Source organism: Crotalus tigris, unplaced genomic scaffold (genome assembly GCF_016545835.1).
Source record: "Crotalus tigris isolate CLP2741 ecotype Arizona unplaced genomic scaffold, ASM1654583v1 scf7180000023864.505019, whole genome shotgun sequence".
NCBI lineage: Eukaryota > Metazoa > Chordata > Lepidosauria > Squamata > Viperidae > Crotalus > Crotalus tigris.
This window is the reverse complement of record NW_024100235.1, coordinates 350,638-370,970: the sequence shown is the minus strand read 5'-3', so window position 1 is coordinate 370,970 and position 20,333 is coordinate 350,638. Positions and strand designations below refer to the sequence as shown.

Genomic DNA, 20,333 nt, shown 5'->3' with positions numbered 1-20,333 from the left:
ATATCACCTCACAGGTGATATGAGAGGAATTCTGGACTGTACTCTATTGGTGTAAAGGGCACCCAGATTTGGAAAGCCGTGATAGATAGGCAACCAATACCTTCTAAACATTTTGAAAAATAACTTCCACAAGCTAATCTGTTAAGGAAGAAAAGAGGGAAGTAACTGTACAGTGTTTTCTAATTGGTAACACACTTATAAAAAAAATCTTTGCTGGAAGGTTTCTCTCTCTAACCCCCCCCCCCTTTTTTTTTTTTTTTTGCCAATGTTATGCTTATGTTTCTGTTTGCCCACTCTGCCCTTCCTGCATGCTGAAAACAAGCAGGGCTGCACTTGTGCTTGATGGCACTCATGCTACTGAAACCAATTAGGAAATAGTGTCTCAGCTCTTTTCTGTGCCCTTAGCAGTGCTTACAGCTGCAGAAATCATCAGGCAAAGCTTTTTATGGCATGCAGAGAAGCACTAGCATATACAAATAATGGTTGATCAAATTGCCCTTAAATTTGTCCCTGTGGGCCAGCTGAAAAGGAAAGAAGGCTCCAGGCCCAAGGAGAGAATGGAAGAAGGGAGAGGGCCATGCCATTCTCATTTCTGAGTTCTTTGGGGGTATTTTAAAGATTCAGTCTAGCAGTTCAGTTATATATTGTTATGCAAAAGGTATTTGTTCCCTTGTCAAGAAAGTGATTTATTTTTCAGGTTGGCACACGGTCTGCCCATTTTTACAGGGTTCTGATAAAACAACCAGGAAGCTTTCTGTACATTAGACATGTCAAACTCGTGACATCACGTGATGTCGCACGACATATCGGAGCTTTTTCTCCATTGCCGGCAATGGGGTGGGCGTAGTTCCCTGCTGATGTGTCCGGCCTGTAGGCCGGCAGTTTGACACCCCTGCTCTACGTTTTATCCTGTATACAGGTAGTCCTCGACTTAGTACAACAGTTCATTTAGTGACCGTTCAAAGTAACAACATCACTGAAAAAAAATGATTTATGACCATTTTTCACACTTGGCAACCATTGCAGCATCCCCATGGTCCTGTGATCAAAATTCAGATGCTTGGGAACTGATCCATATTTATGACGGTGGCAGTATCCCCGGATAATTGAACATCTTTTGCGACCTTCTGACTTGCAAAATCAATGGAGAAGCCAGGTTCACTTAACAACTAAGTTATTAACTTAACAACTGCAGTGATTCATTTAACAACTGTGGCAAGGGAATTGTAAAATGGGGCAAAACTCACTTAACAAATGTCTCACTGAGCCGCATAAATTTTGGGCTCAATTACGGTCGTAAATCAAGGACTACCTGTATTAGGACATGATATTTCTGAGTTAGCCCCAACTTATTTGGAGGACAGAGGGTTACTTTGACTCATTTTATGGACACTGAATCGAATTACAGATAACTGAATGGCATGCAAGAGTGAGCAGGTTATCTGTGATATTGCAGTGTCCTTCAATACGTTCTTCATTAAGTCCTCTTAATGATATCTCTTTGTCATTAAATGCAAAGTATTTATTCTCATTAACAGTTAATCTAAAAACAACAGAATCCAGATGCATTCTATTTTAACCAAGATTATCTTGCTTAAATACAGCAACTAATTCATGAAGCTGGGCTAAGCTGTTTTACTGATTATATGAGGAATACTGATGAGGAACATCCTTGATTGCACTTGAGTTAACTGCAGGGTTAAGTCATTTTAGTTGTTATTCTTTATCTGATATGAAGGAAAGCTTTATTGTTTTCCAGTACTTTGCAAAGCCACCATTTGGCCTGATTGTTTCATATGATTGGAATCACTAGAAAAACAATATAGTCCTTGACTTACGACCACAATTGAGCCTGACCTCCCCATTGACTTTGCTTGTCAGAAGATCACAAATAGATAAGATAACCTTTATTGTCATTTTTTTTTACTGTGGGCACAACGGCACACATCAAAAATGAAAGTGAAACATATGTGACACACACCTAAACATACTATGAACAACGTATGTATAGACCCATATCCCTACATATACGTAGCAAATAAATATTAAATACTGTCCATCTTGAATATATAACGGAAGGAGGAAGCTTGAGAGTTCGCAAGGTTAATGCTGTATGGAATGAAACTCTGGCTGAATCTGGATGTTCTGCTTCAGATATCACGAAGCCTCCTCCCAGAAGGTAACAAGGAAAACAGGTCGTGAAGAGGATGTGTAGGGTCCCAGATAATCTTACAGACCCTGTTCAAGCAACGCTTCTGTGCTATGTCCTGGATGGGAGGGAGGGAACTGCCAATGATCTTTTCAGCCATTTTCACCACTCTCTGCACTGCCTTCCTGTCTGAAGCAGTGATCACATAACCCCGGGACACTGCAACCGTCATAAATATGAGTCAGTTGCCAAGTGTGACCACGGGGATGCTGCAAGTGTGAAAAATGGTCATAAGTCACATTTTTCAGTGCCGTTGTAACTTTGAATGGTCACTAAATGAACTGTTGTAAGTCGAGGACTACCCATACAAGTGAGAATTAGAATGACTTAACTTTAAATAGAAATTTAAAGAATGCATATAAGAGAATAGCAGGATAGAGTATGAAGTGGACCCTAAAATTGGGGGCTCTATTGGAGAAAGAGATGATGCTTTATATTTCTCTCTAGTGAGAGAAATAACTTAACTAGGCAACTTCAGAGGTTATCATTAATTTTCTAATCACATTTATTCCTCATGCAGTATGTGGCAATTCCCTCTGTGGACACAGCTTAGTACAGGTAGTCCCTGAATTACAATAGTTCATTTAGTGACCATTCAAAGTTACAGCACTGAAAAAAATGATTTATGACTGTTTTTCACACTTATGACCATTGCAGCATCTCTGCTGTTACGTGATCAAAATTCAGATACTTGTGACCTTCTGATAAGCAAAGTCAAGAAACCAGATTCACTTAACAGCCATGTTACTAATTTAACAACTGCAGTGATTAACTTAACAACTGTGGCAAGCAAGAAAAGTTGTAAAATGGGGCAAAATTCACTTAACTGTGTTGCTTAGCAACAGAAATTTTGAGCACAATTGTGGTTGTACGTATTCTTAATAGTCATAGAGTTACTAGAACTGTGATTTACTGAACTTGATTTACTCAGTTGTCCCAATTATATGGGCTCACCCAATTTGATCGTATAGGTTTGGCTCATTTGACCTACTGCACAAAGTTTGAATACTTAAGTTGGGGTCCAATGCCTTATGTAAACCCAAAATGTATTTATATGCACTATATGAATTCGCATAGCCATTTTATTGAAGTTTTCAAGCAGCTCCTTCCTTTCCTCAATTGGTAGAGTATATTCTACTTTGTGAAGTAAGACTACATAGGTAGATAAGGAAAGTAATGGATATGTATTTCCTTGAGATAGACAAGCCATTACACAAATGTAGGAAAGGGTAATAAGCAACATTCACAACAAAGAGTGAGTTTGTAGTCTAATATATGTACAGTATGTTCCCTTAATTCTAGCATTCAGTAGTAATCCATTTATGTAGAGTGGGAGTTCTGTCCTCAAGACAGGATTGAACACTGAAAGGAATATGTCCCAATGGCACCTGATTTTAAATATACTTGGAGAATGAGAGTAACACTGATCTCTAAGGAAAAACACTTCCCCAAGATCTCATATTCAACACACTGCTCCTTTCTCTGATTTCCATTTCAGCAGTTTTATCAATCCCAATCTCCTCACTAGTCTACTTCTTATTTGGAGCACAGAATCCTGTTGAGATTGTGCTGGTTTCTGTTGATGGAAAATGTACTGTGGTAATTGACCAACACCGATAATTCTGATGCGCTAAATTTGTCATGATTTACTAATGCGCATTCAAGGAAGAGAAGAGATGCAAGGTGAAAATAATTGCTTAATCTTTCCTAGTGGATAACTTCATAGGGTTATCAACTTCAATATCTGTTAATTTTCTAAAAGATAAGTCTTCTTTGAATCATGTTCAGTTCCTCATGGGTCCATGTAGTTTTCTTGGCAGCAAAACAGAATTGCTTTATTATTGCCTTCTTCCAGAACAGCCATCTAGAGAGCACCAGATTGGAAAAAGCTTGTCTGTGTTAAAGTAGATCAATGACATTTAATGAAATGTTGACACAGGGGTCTAGTGAGGATGCTGCTAATTATACTGAAGTGGCTGCCGTTACAGCCAATGTTGGGCTTCTAAATTAAAAATCATCCTGCGTGATTAACATTTACTGTATTTTGAAAAAAGTCCTGTTGCATATTGTATTAATATTGCACATGTGAGTATATGCATAGCCCACTTTATTAATAATACTGCTACAAAACTATCACACTATTTAATTCTGCAGCTGAACAGCTGGCCTTCTTGTCAAGTTCTCAGATTAGCTGGGTGACCCAAGAAGCCAGTACTTCACTTAATTCACTTGCTTTATTGCCGCTTCATCTACCACAAGTCTCCATCAGAATGCTATTTGCCAAGGTTGTGACAGCAAAAATTCAAGACTAGCTTTCTTTTCTCAACATTGCTGGCTCTTGGTGCATGGCTAATCAGATTTGCACAAGAGCACAGAAAGCGTTTAAAAAAGACTTCAGGGATGAAAAAGGCAAATGCAGTCATTTGATCTTCGCTACTTTTGATTCCATCACAATCAGATCTTCCCAGTGGCATGCTCCATCTAAACCAGGACCGGCACCTGACCACGGCATGGCAGAAACCGAGCTGTGCAGTCAAGCAAAGCCCCATCCCCGGGATACAGGCAGTACAGGAAAAAACTCTCTCCATGGAACCGGTCCCTGGTGCCCAAAAGGTTGGGGACCTCTGATCTAAACAATAAATACATTTTAAATAGAGACTCTCTTAATATTCCTATTGCATTTATCAGGTTGAAAGAAAATTATAATATTGACTAAATGAAGATAATCCGTTTTTTTTAACCATTGAGTTTCAATTGTATGCTTAATTTCCCGAGGTGTCTTAATAACCTGAGCTCTCTAATAATAACACAGAAGCAGCTCTGCAATCGTAGGAACTTATTATGGAGATTACTCAGTTCATGTTTATTCATAAACAATCGTATCACTACAGTGCTCATTGCAGAATATGGCTCACAGTTGCTAGGCTACAGAGAACAGTCGAGATTGGCATTTAATGGCATCCGTCAAATTTTTAGAATCCTTGCTAGGTTTGGTACTGGGTTCACACTTCGTATCAAGCCATAACATGAGTTTGGCTGACTGTATGAAAACATAGATATTATGGTTTCCAAAACATGTTTTACGGCACACGTGATGCATGACTCAAGGTAGAAACGCAGAGATATTGTGCCCAGCTTCTTCTAGCATTCAGATAGCAGCGAGTAAGATAGTCATTGTCTTGTTTTTCAGATGTCCTGGGAATCTGCAATTTGCTAAGTTTAATTTCAACCGTAGAAAAACCAGTTCGGATAAGAAAGTGATATAGAGGAGCCAAGGAGGCTGCCAATAGGTCTCCTTATGTATATTTTGCAAATATATGTACTGCTGAAGTCTCTGGTGAGTTAAGAAAGAGGGTTCTGCCACTCTATATACTGAATACAATACCTCTGTGGCCATTGCTGGATTACGAATTTATATAGCAGTGTTTCTCAACCTTGACAATTTTAAGGCATGTGGACTTCAACTCCCAGAATTCCACAGCCAGCAATGCTGGCTGTGGAATTCTGGGAGTTGAAGTCCACATGCCTTAAAATTGTCAAGGTTGAGAAACACTGCTATATAAATTCGTAAGGCATTTATAATTTATAAAAGGCAATGCTGGCTGTGGAATTCTGGGAGTTGAAGTCCACATGCCTTAAAATTGTCAAGGTTGAGAAACACTGTTATATAGCAATGTGTATTAGTTCTATATAACTAAACTTTGTGACTTTGTTTTTTATCTTCCTAGCACTATTTTGTGCCTAATTTGATTTAACAATTATATTTTGGCACACAAGACCTTTTGTTTTTCTTTCATTTTTTTGACATTCCTTTTGTTAAGGACAATTATTTTTCATTCCCAGCATAGCTCATCTTATTCTCTAGTTTTCTTCTTAAGCTTTCAGCTGTGTAGCTCTTAGACTGAAGTATTTTTTAGTTCAGTGCAGATGGTAAGGTACATTAATTACTCTCTAGATTATTTTAGAGAATAGCATTGAACTGGGATCCTGTAAAGGGAATAAGACAGCATATTGGAATTGTCAATTGAAGGATATACTGAAGATTATATTGTACAATATGCAGTATGGTAGGATTCAAATATGTGAAAAACCAATTCTCTGTGTGGATACCGCTTCCAGAAGTCCATTCTGGGCCTGGGCAACAAAAAATTAGCTACTGGTTCTGCTGAAGTGGTACAAACCAGCTGAATCCCACCACTGACAATATGTGATGCGTAGAGTTTATGAACTCTTTTAAAATTTCAATATTGCTTCATAAATGTGATCTGTTCTCTACACAAGTCTTAAAATACACAAATACGTAGCTTTGGATCATTTTCTTCAATAAATCAATGAACAAGTATAATTATTTTGACTATTTGTTTCATTAGTTTATCTTTATCTAGAGATAGGATTTGTATGAAAAGCAGATTTCATTCTTGCCTGTTCAACAGAGATTACTCCAGGCATGATAACTTAATTTGTGGATGCATTTTCTATTTTTGAGTTTGGATACAACTCATGTTGTGGTTCTGAGGCACGATTTGCTGAAGACCGGAATATTTTTTCAGCTATACAGATTGAGAATCATGTAAATTTTAGCTTTCTTCACAGAAAACTGTGTGCAAGGTGCTACATTCATGATTGATAGATTATGTGTCACCAAGTCAGTATTGACTTTAGGAAGATATATAAATAACCCCATAAAAGGAGCCAAGCTTTGAACTACCATGTCAGCAATGATCAATCCTGAGTAGGATTCGCACTTCACACAGGGTCTGCCAGTACCCTCTCTATCAATAGGGCATAGTGTCCTCCCCTCAGTGTGACTGTGAGGTCCTATTTCAAACTGTAGATCACATTGTGACCAGCTGTAAGTTGAGGGCATATACCCATCCAGTATTTGATTTTTCTTAATATAAATGAGGCTGTGCTTCAATTGTTAGATGGCCTAGACGTTAATATTTGAACATAGATCTTTTTAACATTTATATTTTATTGGCTTCTACTAATCTAGATGAAATGTTAATATATATGGCTAGTCCACGTATGATATACCATATCCTAAATAAATGTTGACTTTTACTGATCACGTAGACTATATCGAGGATGCATCATCCTGGTCTTCAGATCCTTCAACAGCACATCCATCACTACTGTAATTTAGCCTGTACATCTTGGTCATTCTCTTTTCTTTCTACTTTTCTCAACATTAGAGCCTTCTTCAGCTAGGTCTTCAGATAATATGCCCTGCAGTAAGATAATCTGAACCTAGTCATTTGTGCCTCGGGTGAGAACTCTTGAGTTGATCTGTTTGTTTGTTTCCTTGGCTTTCCATGACATTCTCAGGAATCTTCTCTAGTACTAGAGCTGGAAAGTGTCAAAACTCCTTATATTCTTCAAAGTCCAATTTTTGCATTCATATATGTCAAAAGGAATACCATTGCCTCCATTGTTATGATTATTTGTAGTACAGACACACCACAGTACCTAAGTATCTTTTCCAAGCATTCATGACTGCTCTTATCAAGTAGTGGAGTGTGGTGCTTTTCTTGATTTCTCAATTATCCAACATGGATAAGCAATAATATCTTGGTTATATTGTCAGGAGGAATGAATTGATGGCACTGCTTTATATTATTTTGTATTTCTATCAGTACAGTTTCCTTCTACCATTAGTGTAGCAGCCCCCAACCTCTCTCCACGGTTTTCACCTGTGCCAATTCCGCACCATTGTCTCAACACCTGAGGGTTCGATCCTTTATCAAGGGGTTTACAAACAGTAAGCCTCTTGTAGTCCATCATTAGCCCACTTGGGAGTTGCCACGGGTACTACAGGCTCTTTCAGGAACCCCTTTTGAACCCATCAGATCTTGCACTCTGCAACACTTGTCCCTTAAGGTGGCCTTCTTAATAGCAGTGACATTGGCGAGGCGCATCTCAGAATTAGCAGCTCTTTCCGTGAGGGAAGACCTATGCACCTTTCACCAGGACAGAGTGGTCCTACGGTTGGACCCCTCGTTCATTCCCAAGGTTAACACCTTATTTCATAGGGCACAGGAGGTTGTGTTGCTGGACTTTTGTCCTAACCCATCACACGACTTGGAGCGGCAATGGTATGCTCTGGATGTCCGCAGGGCCCTGTGATATTACATTAAGTGGACAGCTACCTTTCGTAGATTGGAGGCACTTTTCGTCTCTTTCCATCCAGCTTCTAGGGGTCAGAAGGTCTCTTCCTATACTATTGCCAGGTAGATCAAGGCCTGCACTGCGGAGTCATACCGGGTACGCTCCCTGCTCCAAGCCGTCTGACAGCACACTCCATACGCAGTGCCTCTACATCAGCTGCGTGGCACACTCAAGCTTCTATCATTGACATTTGTAAGGCGGTAACATGGTCTTCACCTTCCCCCTTTAACCGTCATTACAAGCTTGATAAATTTGCTTCTGCAGAGGCCTCCTTCGGCCACTGTTTTACAACAGGTGGTTCAGACAGCGTCGACACTTGACCAACCTGTTTCCCACCCATAGGGTCACATGAGCTTTGGTATGTCCATTCGTGGATTCTCCATTCTTTTCCATGCTGGAGAAGGGACGTTGTCTTACCTGAACGCCTTTTCTCCCCCTCCCCTTTTTGAAATTCACAGTCAGGTCAGTGTCAGTAGCCTGGGAGCCAACACGTCACACAGTCATTAGCTTCGCCCTTTTCAAAACTGGGGCAAGGTCCAGTCCAGCAGGGGCGTGGCAACTTGATTGATTTGGTCTGATTGGGCTAGAGGACCTCTTTAACCCATTCATGAATTCTCCATTCTTCATGCTGAGAAAAGGAGTTCAGGTAAGACAACACCTCTTTTCCACGAACTGGAGGGGGCGTGGTTTCACCTGCTGCCTGAATCCCACGGATGGGGCTTTGCTTGTTCGCACGGCATGCCATGGGCCAGTGCCGGTTAATGGACCTGAGGTTGGGAACCCTTGCATTGGTGGCAGCCCTGTGATCAGAGCAATTTAGAAATTTTGATTTCAGTTCTTCAAATTGTAAAAAATACATGGTCCTATTTTATCTCAGTTAATGTAGTACTATACTAACTGAAAGAAAGACTAGGGTTCTTTTCTCCAAATAATTTACATTTAACATATAAAGTCAGATAGGAGCATGGTAATGGCAGTAGAGAAGCAAAAATTTCTTCTTTGTTGACATTAATGTAAATCTAGAGTAACTATTTTCTCTGGCTAGCTGTTTTGTATAAGATATAAGTAAGACATTTCAGTAGTCCTGAGCAGCTAGGTTATGCAAGAGGATTTTAAGAAAGAATTAACTCAGTATTCTTGATTTTTAATGCTTCTTATGTGATCTAAATGGGCAAAATAGAGGAAGTTTTGTGTACTCTGAGACGTGGAGTATGTCTGAAAAAAAAGAAAGTATTTGGAGTAGTTTTAGGATTATGATGGTGTTTAGACTAACTGCCGGGGTTTTGAAGTCTGAAATGCCTCCACAGCCACATTTATGTGACAGTTCCACCCTGGGAGTTAAATCTTCACTTTTCCAAAGAGTAGAGCAGATGTCACAGGCTCTTCAGACATAGATCATCAGACAAGCCGTGATGAGTTGGTGAACACAGCACGGAATCATGAGGAGCTAATGAATGTCTGACTTGTGCCAGGACTTGTGACAGACAAATGGGTAAATACTGGATTTATGGGTGAATCCAGAGCTGGGGAAAGCAAATAGTTTAATATATCAATGTCTCTATCACCAAATAGCCTCTGTTTTACAGGTCAGCCTACCCATTTTCTGATAAGCCTTGTTGAAGTCTCAGGGGTCGGTAAATACTATCAGCTCTGTAGTTGCCATCTATGTTTGTTTATTGGCAATTCTGCCCTTGGTTTATCAGACTTTCTAGGCCAGGAGTGGACAGCAAGTATATTGGACCTGCCGGTCTGTCAGTGATCAGTTACCTTAAAACTTTATGTGCATAGAGATGTGAAATTTAAAAATAATTATTGCTTGTCTCATTTTTATTCTGACCTACAGCTACTTCTATAAGTAGGCTAAACATAAAACTTAGAATGTCAACCTCTGTTTTATTTGATTATTCTATTGAAATATTGACACCTGCTTTTTTGTCAGTTAGTATGATCAAAAGTACTTGACAATAATAATAATAAAGCAAGACTAAAATAGATATACACCTCAGGGTAGAGGGTTAACTGATTAAATACTGTTTCCTGAAGTTTTGTCAAGTTCCTGACTGAATTAAATCATACCCTTGATGGAGTTATTCAAAATTCCTCCAAAAGGCCGTAAAATTCAGAGCAAACCCCCAGAAGATATGAGCCAATTGATTTTTTTTAATTGGGTGGGGGGAGGAGGAAATAGTCAGATTTTTAGGGCTAAGATGATTTTGATCTAATTAAGATCCTAAAATTAGTTCTTTGTATTTAATCCGTAAATTATTAGGACCTAATGCAATATTGAAGTAATAGTTTTATGGGGCAACCAGAGGCTATTTGTACTTTCTGAACATTTTTCCATATTTTTTTTAAAAAAAAATCTCCGGGAAACGCAGAGATTTAAAGCTGTATCCAGAGACCACCTTTGAGAAGTCCTTTCTCTAATAACAATCTGCTTCCCCTGAAATGGCATTTTCTTTTAAGTAGGAGGGTCTATGTCTATGACAACTCGCTCCAGTCAGTTTACCATGGCCAACTCCCCATGGCAACTCACTGCAGCCAACTCGCTGTGGGACAAGAGTTACACTGATATTGAAGGAATAGTGGAATAGAACCATTAAAGAAAGGATGCCACAGGAGGTACACTATGAAATGTGAATGACAAAAAATGTATTATTTTAAATAATTAAATTGAATTGTTGAATTTCCCCCAGCGAGTTGCCCCATGACAAGTTGGCCATGGCAAGGTATCCTTGACCCTGGCAAGATGAGTTGGCTGTGGCAAGTTGGCCATAGAGAGTTTGCTGTGGCGACTTGTCCCATTCCATCTGTAGGATTATACTGCAAATTAAGAATTGGTTTCTTTCATCTCTTTTCCAGTACCCATCCTATTGTCTTCTTAGAAATAAGAACCATGGAGGTCATTATAAATACTCCTAGATGTACCAGCAAGTGGAAAGAGAAATTTAGAGAAAAGCTGCTTTATTCAGGATACTAGTAGGATTAAAAGGCAGTAAAGGTGACCTTTTTCTCCCTCATTTTCTCCCCTCCATCCCAGAGTTTCCCCTAGCATAGCCGTGAACTCCAGCAGAATGCCAGGGGATACCATTTGGTACACTTCCTTTTGTTGTTACTGTTCTCTAGCATCAGAGTAAGTTTGTGAAGTGTGTCCTTCCTCTCCTATGACAAATCTTGGTTTCATCTTTTTTAATTTGGTGGAGGGGGAGAGTAATTGAAAGATCCTATAATTTTGGGATAGTCCTCTGAATCCAGGAATACATAAGTAGTGAAGGCTGGTTGGCAATTACGTTGCCATAAGCAACGTAAGCACAGAGGTCCCTTGCCCTACTCCTTTACAGAACTTGTTCACACCAGTGGGGCCCCAATAGTAGTAGCAGAAGAGCAGGGCAGAAGGAAAGAGGGACTGAGTGAGGGGAGAGCCAGTACTGCTGATCCACCTTGTTGCCAGCTGATGCTCCTTAGTGAACAGCCCCTGCCAATGTTTCCCTAATGATTGGGTCATCTGGAATCAGAGCAAGAAAAGAGAATTCTTGGAGGCCCTGATAGTTTTGGGGCCCTTCCTCAGAACTCTGGCTTGGCCTCTCTTTTTTCTGAAGCAGGAGCCTCCAAATTTGGCAACTTTAAGACTTGTGGACTTCAGCTCCCAGAATTCCTCAGCCAGCCATGTTGTGACAGAGATGAAGACAAAACACTGGTAGGTGTGATGGGATTTGATCTGGCTTAAAGAAAGGGAAGGCTGAGCCATTGCAGAAAAGCTACAGTATTTGAGTCCTTGGAAAATAAAAGGCTAAGAATGAAGATCAACATATCTTTGCCTTGATTATATTTGTTATGAGTTGAAGAGAATCCTTATACAGCATGAATTGAAGAGAATCCTGATACAATATTTCAGAATCCTGATAGAATATCGCAATTAAAGTACGGTACTTTACATGCTGAGACTCCTAAACACTCTTGTTTTTTTGATCTTACTGTACCGGTCTCAAAGGGCTGGCAGTATATGATAGTCCTCCCGACCTGCCTTCAGTTGCTGCAGCTTGGGGGGGCACCCTGTTTGGCTTCACTGGAAGACAGGTTACATATCATATGCCCAACATGAGTTTCTTACAGAACAAATCAGGGAAAAACAAGTTGCCTTCCTTTTACTCTCATGTTTGTCAGTGGCATTGTGCCAGTATAACAAATTAAAGTAGTTGTAGCCTAGAAGAAGCTAACCAAATGTTATTTTGAAAATAAATTAGGAAAGCTCCTGCCCATGACTGGTTATTCCCTGGACAAAAAGCATGTACCAGCTCCTTGGCTGTCCCTTTTTCTTTCTAGGGCAATTTTCTAGCAGGTCAAAGATAGAAGGAGAAATGAAACCTGTGAGTTCATTCAAATCATTCAAAGGGGAAGAAAGCCTTTCTCTTACTGTTCTGTTGTTCGTCCATCGATTTCGATGAAGACCTTGACATCTTGTGGGTTATGGGCCATCAACGATGTGTCCGTAGGTGGCTAATAAGACCGATGTTAGCACGGAATGTTCTGCCACATACTGAACAAAGAAATGTAGACACTGTTACTTCAGCATTTGCAGCTATGGCTTTGCGGAGTGCTCGCTTTTCTTGTGCCAAGATTGTCCAAGATTCTGTGTTCATATGTCTGGCAACCCTGGTACACCAAGATGCGCCATGTTGGTCTGTAATAATAATAATACATCTCTTACTGTAATAATTACTGGTTAGGGGTTGAGAGTGGGGGAGGTTCTACCACCATCCCTTCCTATCTGGTTTCTAAATATTCTTCACCTGAGGAGCAGTTGTTGCTGAAATGGTACAGGAGGACAGGTGAACTGCTGGATGTACTTTGAAATCTTTTAAAACTTTTAATCTTTCTTAGTTTGCTTCTCTTCAGATGTGTTGAAATGTCTGATATCTCCAGCTAACAAGGATCAGGAATAGGGATTTATAGTCCTTTACAGAATAAACAGATGAACTACATACAGTACTATAGCAGATTCATCAGATAATGCAGAAACATAAATGTCTAAATCCATGAGCCATAGGAATTCTGGCTGAGGATGATAGAAGTTGTATTCCTAAACCTCTGGAAGGCATAGAAATAGAGATTGCTAATTGAAACATAAGCTGGAGCCATAGAGAACAGTGCAGGCTAAGGTGAGAAATGTTGCAAATTTTAATTTTGTTTGCCAGTATAAATAGAATGGATTTTTTTTTCACTGCAAAGTGTATTTTGATTCCTCACTGAAAGTACACAACACAGATTGTTGCATGGCTATTTGGGATAGCCAAAGGGACAAAGATGACCTGCAACATACAAAGATTCACTGGTTCTCCATCTTGTCTAAACACATTCAATACCACAAATGGGACCTCAACATCAGTCAGACCGCCCAGAAGAAGACAGTAAATTATAGGTTAGCTGTTGGCTTAGAATTGACTTAATGTTTCTTTGGATTAAATTTTGAACAGCCTTCCTTTATACTAGTAATAAAATTAATCGACCTGCAGAGAAAATTACCAGGTTTCCTCTAGCAGTTTTCGTTTAGCCACCAGCCTCTTCTTTCCCTCCTGAACAGTGTATTATAAAAAAAGGATTTTGTTGAAATGCCTACGTTTGGAAAGAGTTAAGGGGCTGCTTATTTCAGTGAAATTTCATTTGAACCACCTCCTCAAAAGCATATTTGTGAATCGAGGAAGGGTTCTCTTCAGAACTCCAGACGGAATTAGGAAGCCTTGAGCTACTTTATGGCCTTTTGAAGTGCTTTTTAAATTCAACAGCTTTTGGGATTCTAGCAGACACTTCTCTTCCATATATGGAAAACTCTAGTGGGGTTTGAGTGCTGTGGTAGATTCTGATAGTGATATGAGTAGCTGGCCAATAAGTTTTTATCACCCTATTAAATTCTACTATCAGAGCGCTTTAAGGGTGGAAGGACCGGTGCATGCTGTTCTATTTCTGCTCATTCCAATTTTTCTCTTTATGCAGGATTTGTTTGCTTTACAGGTTATTTCAGATAAAGGAGAAGAGAGGGATCTGTTCTGTTTCTTTTGCTCTGACTTGCTGCTTGTTTGTTGGGGGACCCAATCGTGTTTCCTCAAATCCACATTTTATTAAAATGCTTCTGTTTGTATGACCTAATTCCCTGGAAGTCTCTGTCTTTCATCTTTCAATTTTTCAGTCTCTATTTTCATTTCCCTCGCATAATATAGAATTGGAAGGGACCTTGGAGGTCTTCTAGTACAACCCCCTGCTCAAGCAGGAGACCCTATACCATTTCTGGTTGTCCAGTCTCATTTTGAAAGGCTCCAGTGAGGGAGCACCCACAACTTCTGAAGGCAAGCTATTTCTTTGGTTGATTGCTTTAACCCAGGGGTCTTCAAACTTGGCCCTTTTATGACTTGTGGACTTCAACTCCCAGAATTCCTCAGCCAGCATGCCTGGCTGAGGAATTCTGGCAGTTAGTCCACAAGTCATAAAAGGGCCAAGTTTGAAGACCCCTGCTCTAACCATTAGGAAGTTTCTCCTTAGTTCTAGGTCACTTCTCTCCTTGATTAGTTTCCATCCATTGTTTCTTCTCTTGTGTCCTTACCACTCCCTCACTCCCACTCCCCTGATTTTAAAATCCCCTGTTGTCTACTGCTTGTCTTGAATAAATGGATCTCAAAGTGTGTTTGAAATTTGAAATCATGCTAAAATGCCACCTGTATTTAATATCATGATAGTCTCTGCAAGGTAACAGGTACACATGCACGCCTATGAGAATTATTTTAATTTCATCAGTTCAGCAAATTGTATTACAAGGTCAACTATATATGAATAAATATGAACTGGCAGTGATCAGGGAGCAGATGGAAGCAAGGGAGCTGAAATAGAGAGCAGCTTTGGACATTATCTCATAGTCTCTTCTCTATTCGTGCATTAGCTTAGACTAGGGGTCTGCAACCTTGACAGCGTTAAGACTGTGGAATTCTGGGAGCTGAAGTCCACAAGTCTTAAAGTTGGCAAGGTTGCAGACCCCTGGCTTGCAGTGTATACCAGGGGTCTTCAAACTTGGCCCTTTTATGACTTGTGGACTTCAACTCCCAGAATTCCTCAGCCAGGTTTGAAGGGCCAGATTTGAAGACTCCTGGTGTACACAGAGGCAGTTTGAATCCCACCTTCAACAAAGAAGAGGCAACAAAGGTAGCAGAAGAGCAACCTCTTCTGGGCCAGTGGCAGCAGGTGCTACTAGTTCTGTCGTATAGATTTTAGATTTTTTTTTTAATCCCACCTTTATTTTTATATATAACTCAAGGCAGTGAACATACTTAATACCCCTTCCTCCTCTTATTTGACCCACGACAAATGACTGGTTGAAAGTCACGTGGCCAAGTTTCATGCTTAACACGGACTAGAAGTCACAGTCTTCTGGTTTTTAGCCTAGTGCCTTCATCTCTTGACCAAACTGGCTCTCTAGAGCAGTGGTTCTCAACCTTTTTAATGCCGCGACCCCCAACTGGTCGTAAGTCGAGGACTACTCAACCGGTTGTAAGTTGAGGACTACTCAACTGGTGCAGCACCGTTTGCAGAATGGGACTTTTGGCGGGCTCAGCAGGGCAGAGACAGCCTGGACAATTCCTATTGGCTTTTGAAAGCCAAAAGAATTAGACTCTATTCAAGAGAGTCTATTCTATTGGCTTTCAAAAGCTAATAGAATAAAAGGGAGTAGCACAGCTAAGGAAAAGGGGGAAAAAATGGCGGACTGCGTTGTTTGGCGATCCCCGTGAAATGGTCGTTCGACCCCAAATGGGGTCCCGACCTACAGGTTGAGAACCACTGCTCTAGAGTTTACAGGCCAGTTTGAAAAAATAATAATATCCCAGAACACATAATCTAGAGGCAGAACTCTAATGATAGAAAATTGGCTGCATTTGAGTGAGCTTTTTTTTGTTGTTGATATTCTCTCATGAAACCAGTGGTGGGATTCAAATATGTGAACAACCGGTTCTCTGTGTGGATGCCGCTTCCAGAAATCCATTCTGGGCCCGGGCAACAAAAAATTGGCTACTGGTTCTGCCGAAGTGATGCGAACCGGCTGAATCTCACCACTGCATGAAACCCCATCAAGTTCTGACAAAACCCCAGAGTTCTTCAGAACAGTGTTTATAAAACCACAGCATAAAGGAAGGCAGGAGAGCTTTTCGTTAGGGAGGAAGATACTGCAGAGATGGTGATAAAGCTTTTGACCATCTTCTTCATTCCTTCTTCTTTTTGCCTTTGATGGGCAACAACATTTCTTCATCCACTTATCCTAAAGTTTACGGGAGCACTGGAGTTTGTAGAGAGGGAAGCAGAACCTATATCCTTATCTAAGAAGCATGCAGTCAGTGTTTCCTAGAATCTCTTCCAGAAGGCAGTATATGAAGCTTCAGCTGGTACAAAATGAGGGGACATCTTCAGCTTCCTCGAACCCTGCTGGCCTTTCATGAAGCACTAAAACCTTGGCTTTGCCATCAGTGTAGGACCCTGATAATCTTATGGCTTGTTTGAGTGGTTTTGCGTGGTCTCCACTGCTATTTTTATCTTTTTTTGTTTTTAACTCTGCTCATTTTTATTGTTTTAATTGCGAGCTGCCCAGAGTCATGTTACGGGTAGTCCTCGACTTACCCCCACAATGGAGCTCAAAATTTCTGTTGATAAGCAAGACAGTTGTTAAGTTAATTTTGTCCCATTTTACGACCTTTCTTGCCACAGTTGTTAAGTGAATCACTACAGTTGTTAAGTCAGTAGCAGTTGTTAAGTGAATCTGACTTCCCCATTGACTTTGCTTTCCAGAAGGTCGCAAAAGTTGATCACATGATCCAGGGACACTGCAAACATCATAAATATGAGACAGTTGCCAAGCGTCTGAATTTTGGTTACAGAACCATGGGGATGTTGCAACAGTCATAAGGATGAAAAACGGTCATAAGTAACTTTTTCTCAGGCCATTGTAAGTTCGAATGGTCCCTAAATGAACTGTTGTATATTGAGGATTACTTGTAGTGCCTTGCAGCCTTTCTCTCAGATTCTTGGAGAGAAAATACTGGGAGGAGAAGACAGGCCATCAACAGACATTTCTGTACTTAGAAGAGATGGATGGGTACCACATCACATGTGAATTGAGGCATATCGTGGACTGCAAATGGAGGGGTGTCAGCCCTTCAAAGTTGATCAGATGTGGAAGCCAATGGGATGTCCGTCAGTAGGTCAGTACTATTTTTGTAGTAATGCTTTAAAAATAGAATCTTGCCAGTGTCAGTATGCTTCCCCCCCCACACACTTAATCTTCATGTGAACTAAAGAAGAGACTGTCTGAGGTATTTACTCATGTTATACTCTTGGCATGAGCTCAGACCCTTTTATCTGATTGTTGCCTTGCCCTTCCCTCTGGTAGCCACAAGGACAGAAGAGGAGGCCCAAAGCCACACTATGGCCTTGCTCCCGCTCTTGCCACTGTCCCACGTGATCATCCCCTCTGTCTTCTATAGTTGGATGGCTTACAGCACGGACAACCTTATCTGCAGTTTCATATTGGCAAACAAAATCATAACTTGGGGAGTTTGTACTACCCTTTGTTTACATTATATTGAGATTAATAATTGGATCTCTTTCTGGGCCGAGCTATCTTGCCAATTTTTTTTTAAAAAGGCATGTGTAGCCTGGCCACACAAAATGCAAGTAGTTAGAATATGAAAGTGGTGTTACATTAGTTTAAATATTTGTTTCGAAAGCCCTGAGTAACATATCTTCCCAAGGAGTCATGCTCAATTTTTTGCCTGCTCATACAAATAATTTGTCAACCAGGAACTTGTTTCTTTGGCCCAGGACAAGTTTAAAATTTAAGTCAGTATTGACTGGATAAGCAGGCACACATTCCTAATGGTAGGCTTTTCCAAAGTACATAGTGCGGCTAGGAATCAGATATATGAATAAGCAACTGTTTCCAATCACTACTGTTTGTTAATAGCTTTATTGATTAGTAGTCTGATCCCCTCCCTATTTGCAACTCTCGAAACAGAGTGGCAGCAAGGCTAATGAAGCTTTGGGCTTCATTCACTTTCTTAGTTCTCATCTTTTTTTTTTTTCATGTGACCGGTCATAATTGCTCTCTCTTTGGTGAATAGAATGTTACGTTTCTTCTGCTGGTCTGGCCAAGGCCCTTTGAAATTCCATTTAGTTTTCAAGCTACTAGTCCAGTATGCAATCTTGATCAAAACCTATTTCACATTCTGCATGATTCTGTGTCTTCACAAGGAGTGAATGAATGCCAGACTATAATGCAGTTGGGTTGGTTGATACATTTACTGTTCTGAAGAATAATTAAATAATTAACATTCCTTAAAATTTAAAAATAATTTTTAAAGCGATTAATTATTTAAAGTTAAACAATTTTAGAAGAATAGTTAAATAATTAAAATGTTTATTTATTTATCTATTTTATTAAGACTACCTGGGGTCTACCTGTCCCTCTGTGACATTGTTTCTTACCATGCCAGTGTGCTTCTGCTCCATCCGCTGTCTAAGTAAAATGCACAATGTTGATAGAACCTCCATACCTGCCTTTTATTAGTGTTGAGAAGGGAGGGACTAAGTTTTATGTCACCTCCCAAAATCTAGTACCCAGAGGAACAAGATAAGGACAAATAAGGGGTCATTATTAGAGGTTTGCCAAATAAGTGGAAAAGTAAGAGCTTTTTTTTTTAAAGTAAATCTGAACATTTGTATTCTTAAGTTGGAAAAGGACAATTTCCACATTAATTCTGCCAACTTCTCTGTAGGGGATTTATTAGACCAGGAGTAGGCAACCTTGGCTCTTTTATGACTCATGGACTTCAACTCCCAGAATTCCTGAGTCAGCTGACTCAGGAATTCTGGGAATTGCAGTCCACGAGTCATAAAAGAGCCAAAGTTGCCTACCTGTGTATTAGACGATTCAGAGGCTGTTATTCTTCTCTCAGCCCTGCTTTCTCTACCATAAAAGGCATAGGAAATGTTTATTGCTGACCACAATAATAGAAATAGGGAACATTTAAAAAAAAAAAAGGTTCTGCCCATTTTACGACCTTCCTTGACAGAATTGTTAAGTGAATCACTGCAGTTGTTAAATTAGTAACGTGATTATTAAATGAATCTGCATTCTCCGCTGACTTTGCTTGTCAGAAGATCACAAAAATGCCATTGTAACTTCAAACAGTCACTGAACGAATGGTTTTAAGTTGAGGACTGCCTGTTGTTGTTTTATGTACCAATTGGCCACACTTTAGTGGAGGCAAATATTGTGTCAGTGGATGGAATATCTGCTAAACCTGTATCAGAAACCAGGTGAGGATGTTGTATCTGATCAATGTTTCGACTAATTTCCAATTATCCCCTATTTTTTTAATCTGAATTTTTTAAATTCATACTACATACTGACTCAAAATTGCAGATGGGCTACTGTCTGATTGCCTGGTTTCATTTAGTTTGTTTGCCTTTCTTTACTTTGTTTACTCTTATTTTTCATATTTCAGTGCAGCTTTTTAATCATTTATTATATATTCTCCTAATTTGGATGGCTTTGAAGAATTGAACAGTGTCGCTAAATCATGCTTGTTAAAAAAAAGAATCGCATAATTTAGCTTCAGTGTGCATAATGTTGCCTAGCAATGGGCTTCTAAGAGAACAACCAGGATTGCATTCACAGATCATCCTGATTGTTTCCAATCCCTATGGTGCACAGTTATATTCTGTGCATAAGGTTACTGCCTAAAATGTCATCTCAGTGAGAACTCCCTGCTTCCCCCATTTCCTAACTTGTAAAAATCTACCTACTCTGGGTGATATTACTATCCCGTTGTGGATTTCTTCACTTAAAAACAGTATTTCATTGAATACCAGGTAAGTGAGTGGGAGGGATGTCACAACTTTGGAGAAGCGCTCTTTCATATTT

At 39.9% G+C, this 20,333-nt stretch overlaps 1 protein-coding gene across 5 annotated transcripts in view; it reads left to right on the top strand.

Moving 5' to 3' along the window:
- Nucleotides 1–20,333, top strand: part of PLPPR1 (phospholipid phosphatase related 1) — a 150,328-nt gene that overhangs the window by 50,035 nt on the left and 79,960 nt on the right. The window contains exon 1 of one of the 5 annotated variants that reach the window (XM_039322168.1): nt 9,850–9,869. The exons of the other annotated variants lie outside the window; for them this stretch is intronic. The gene's annotated coding sequence lies outside the window, so the exon portion shown is untranslated. Of the gene's footprint in view, nt 1–9,849; nt 9,870–20,333 lie in introns of those variants that run through there. 5 annotated transcript variants of the gene reach the window in all.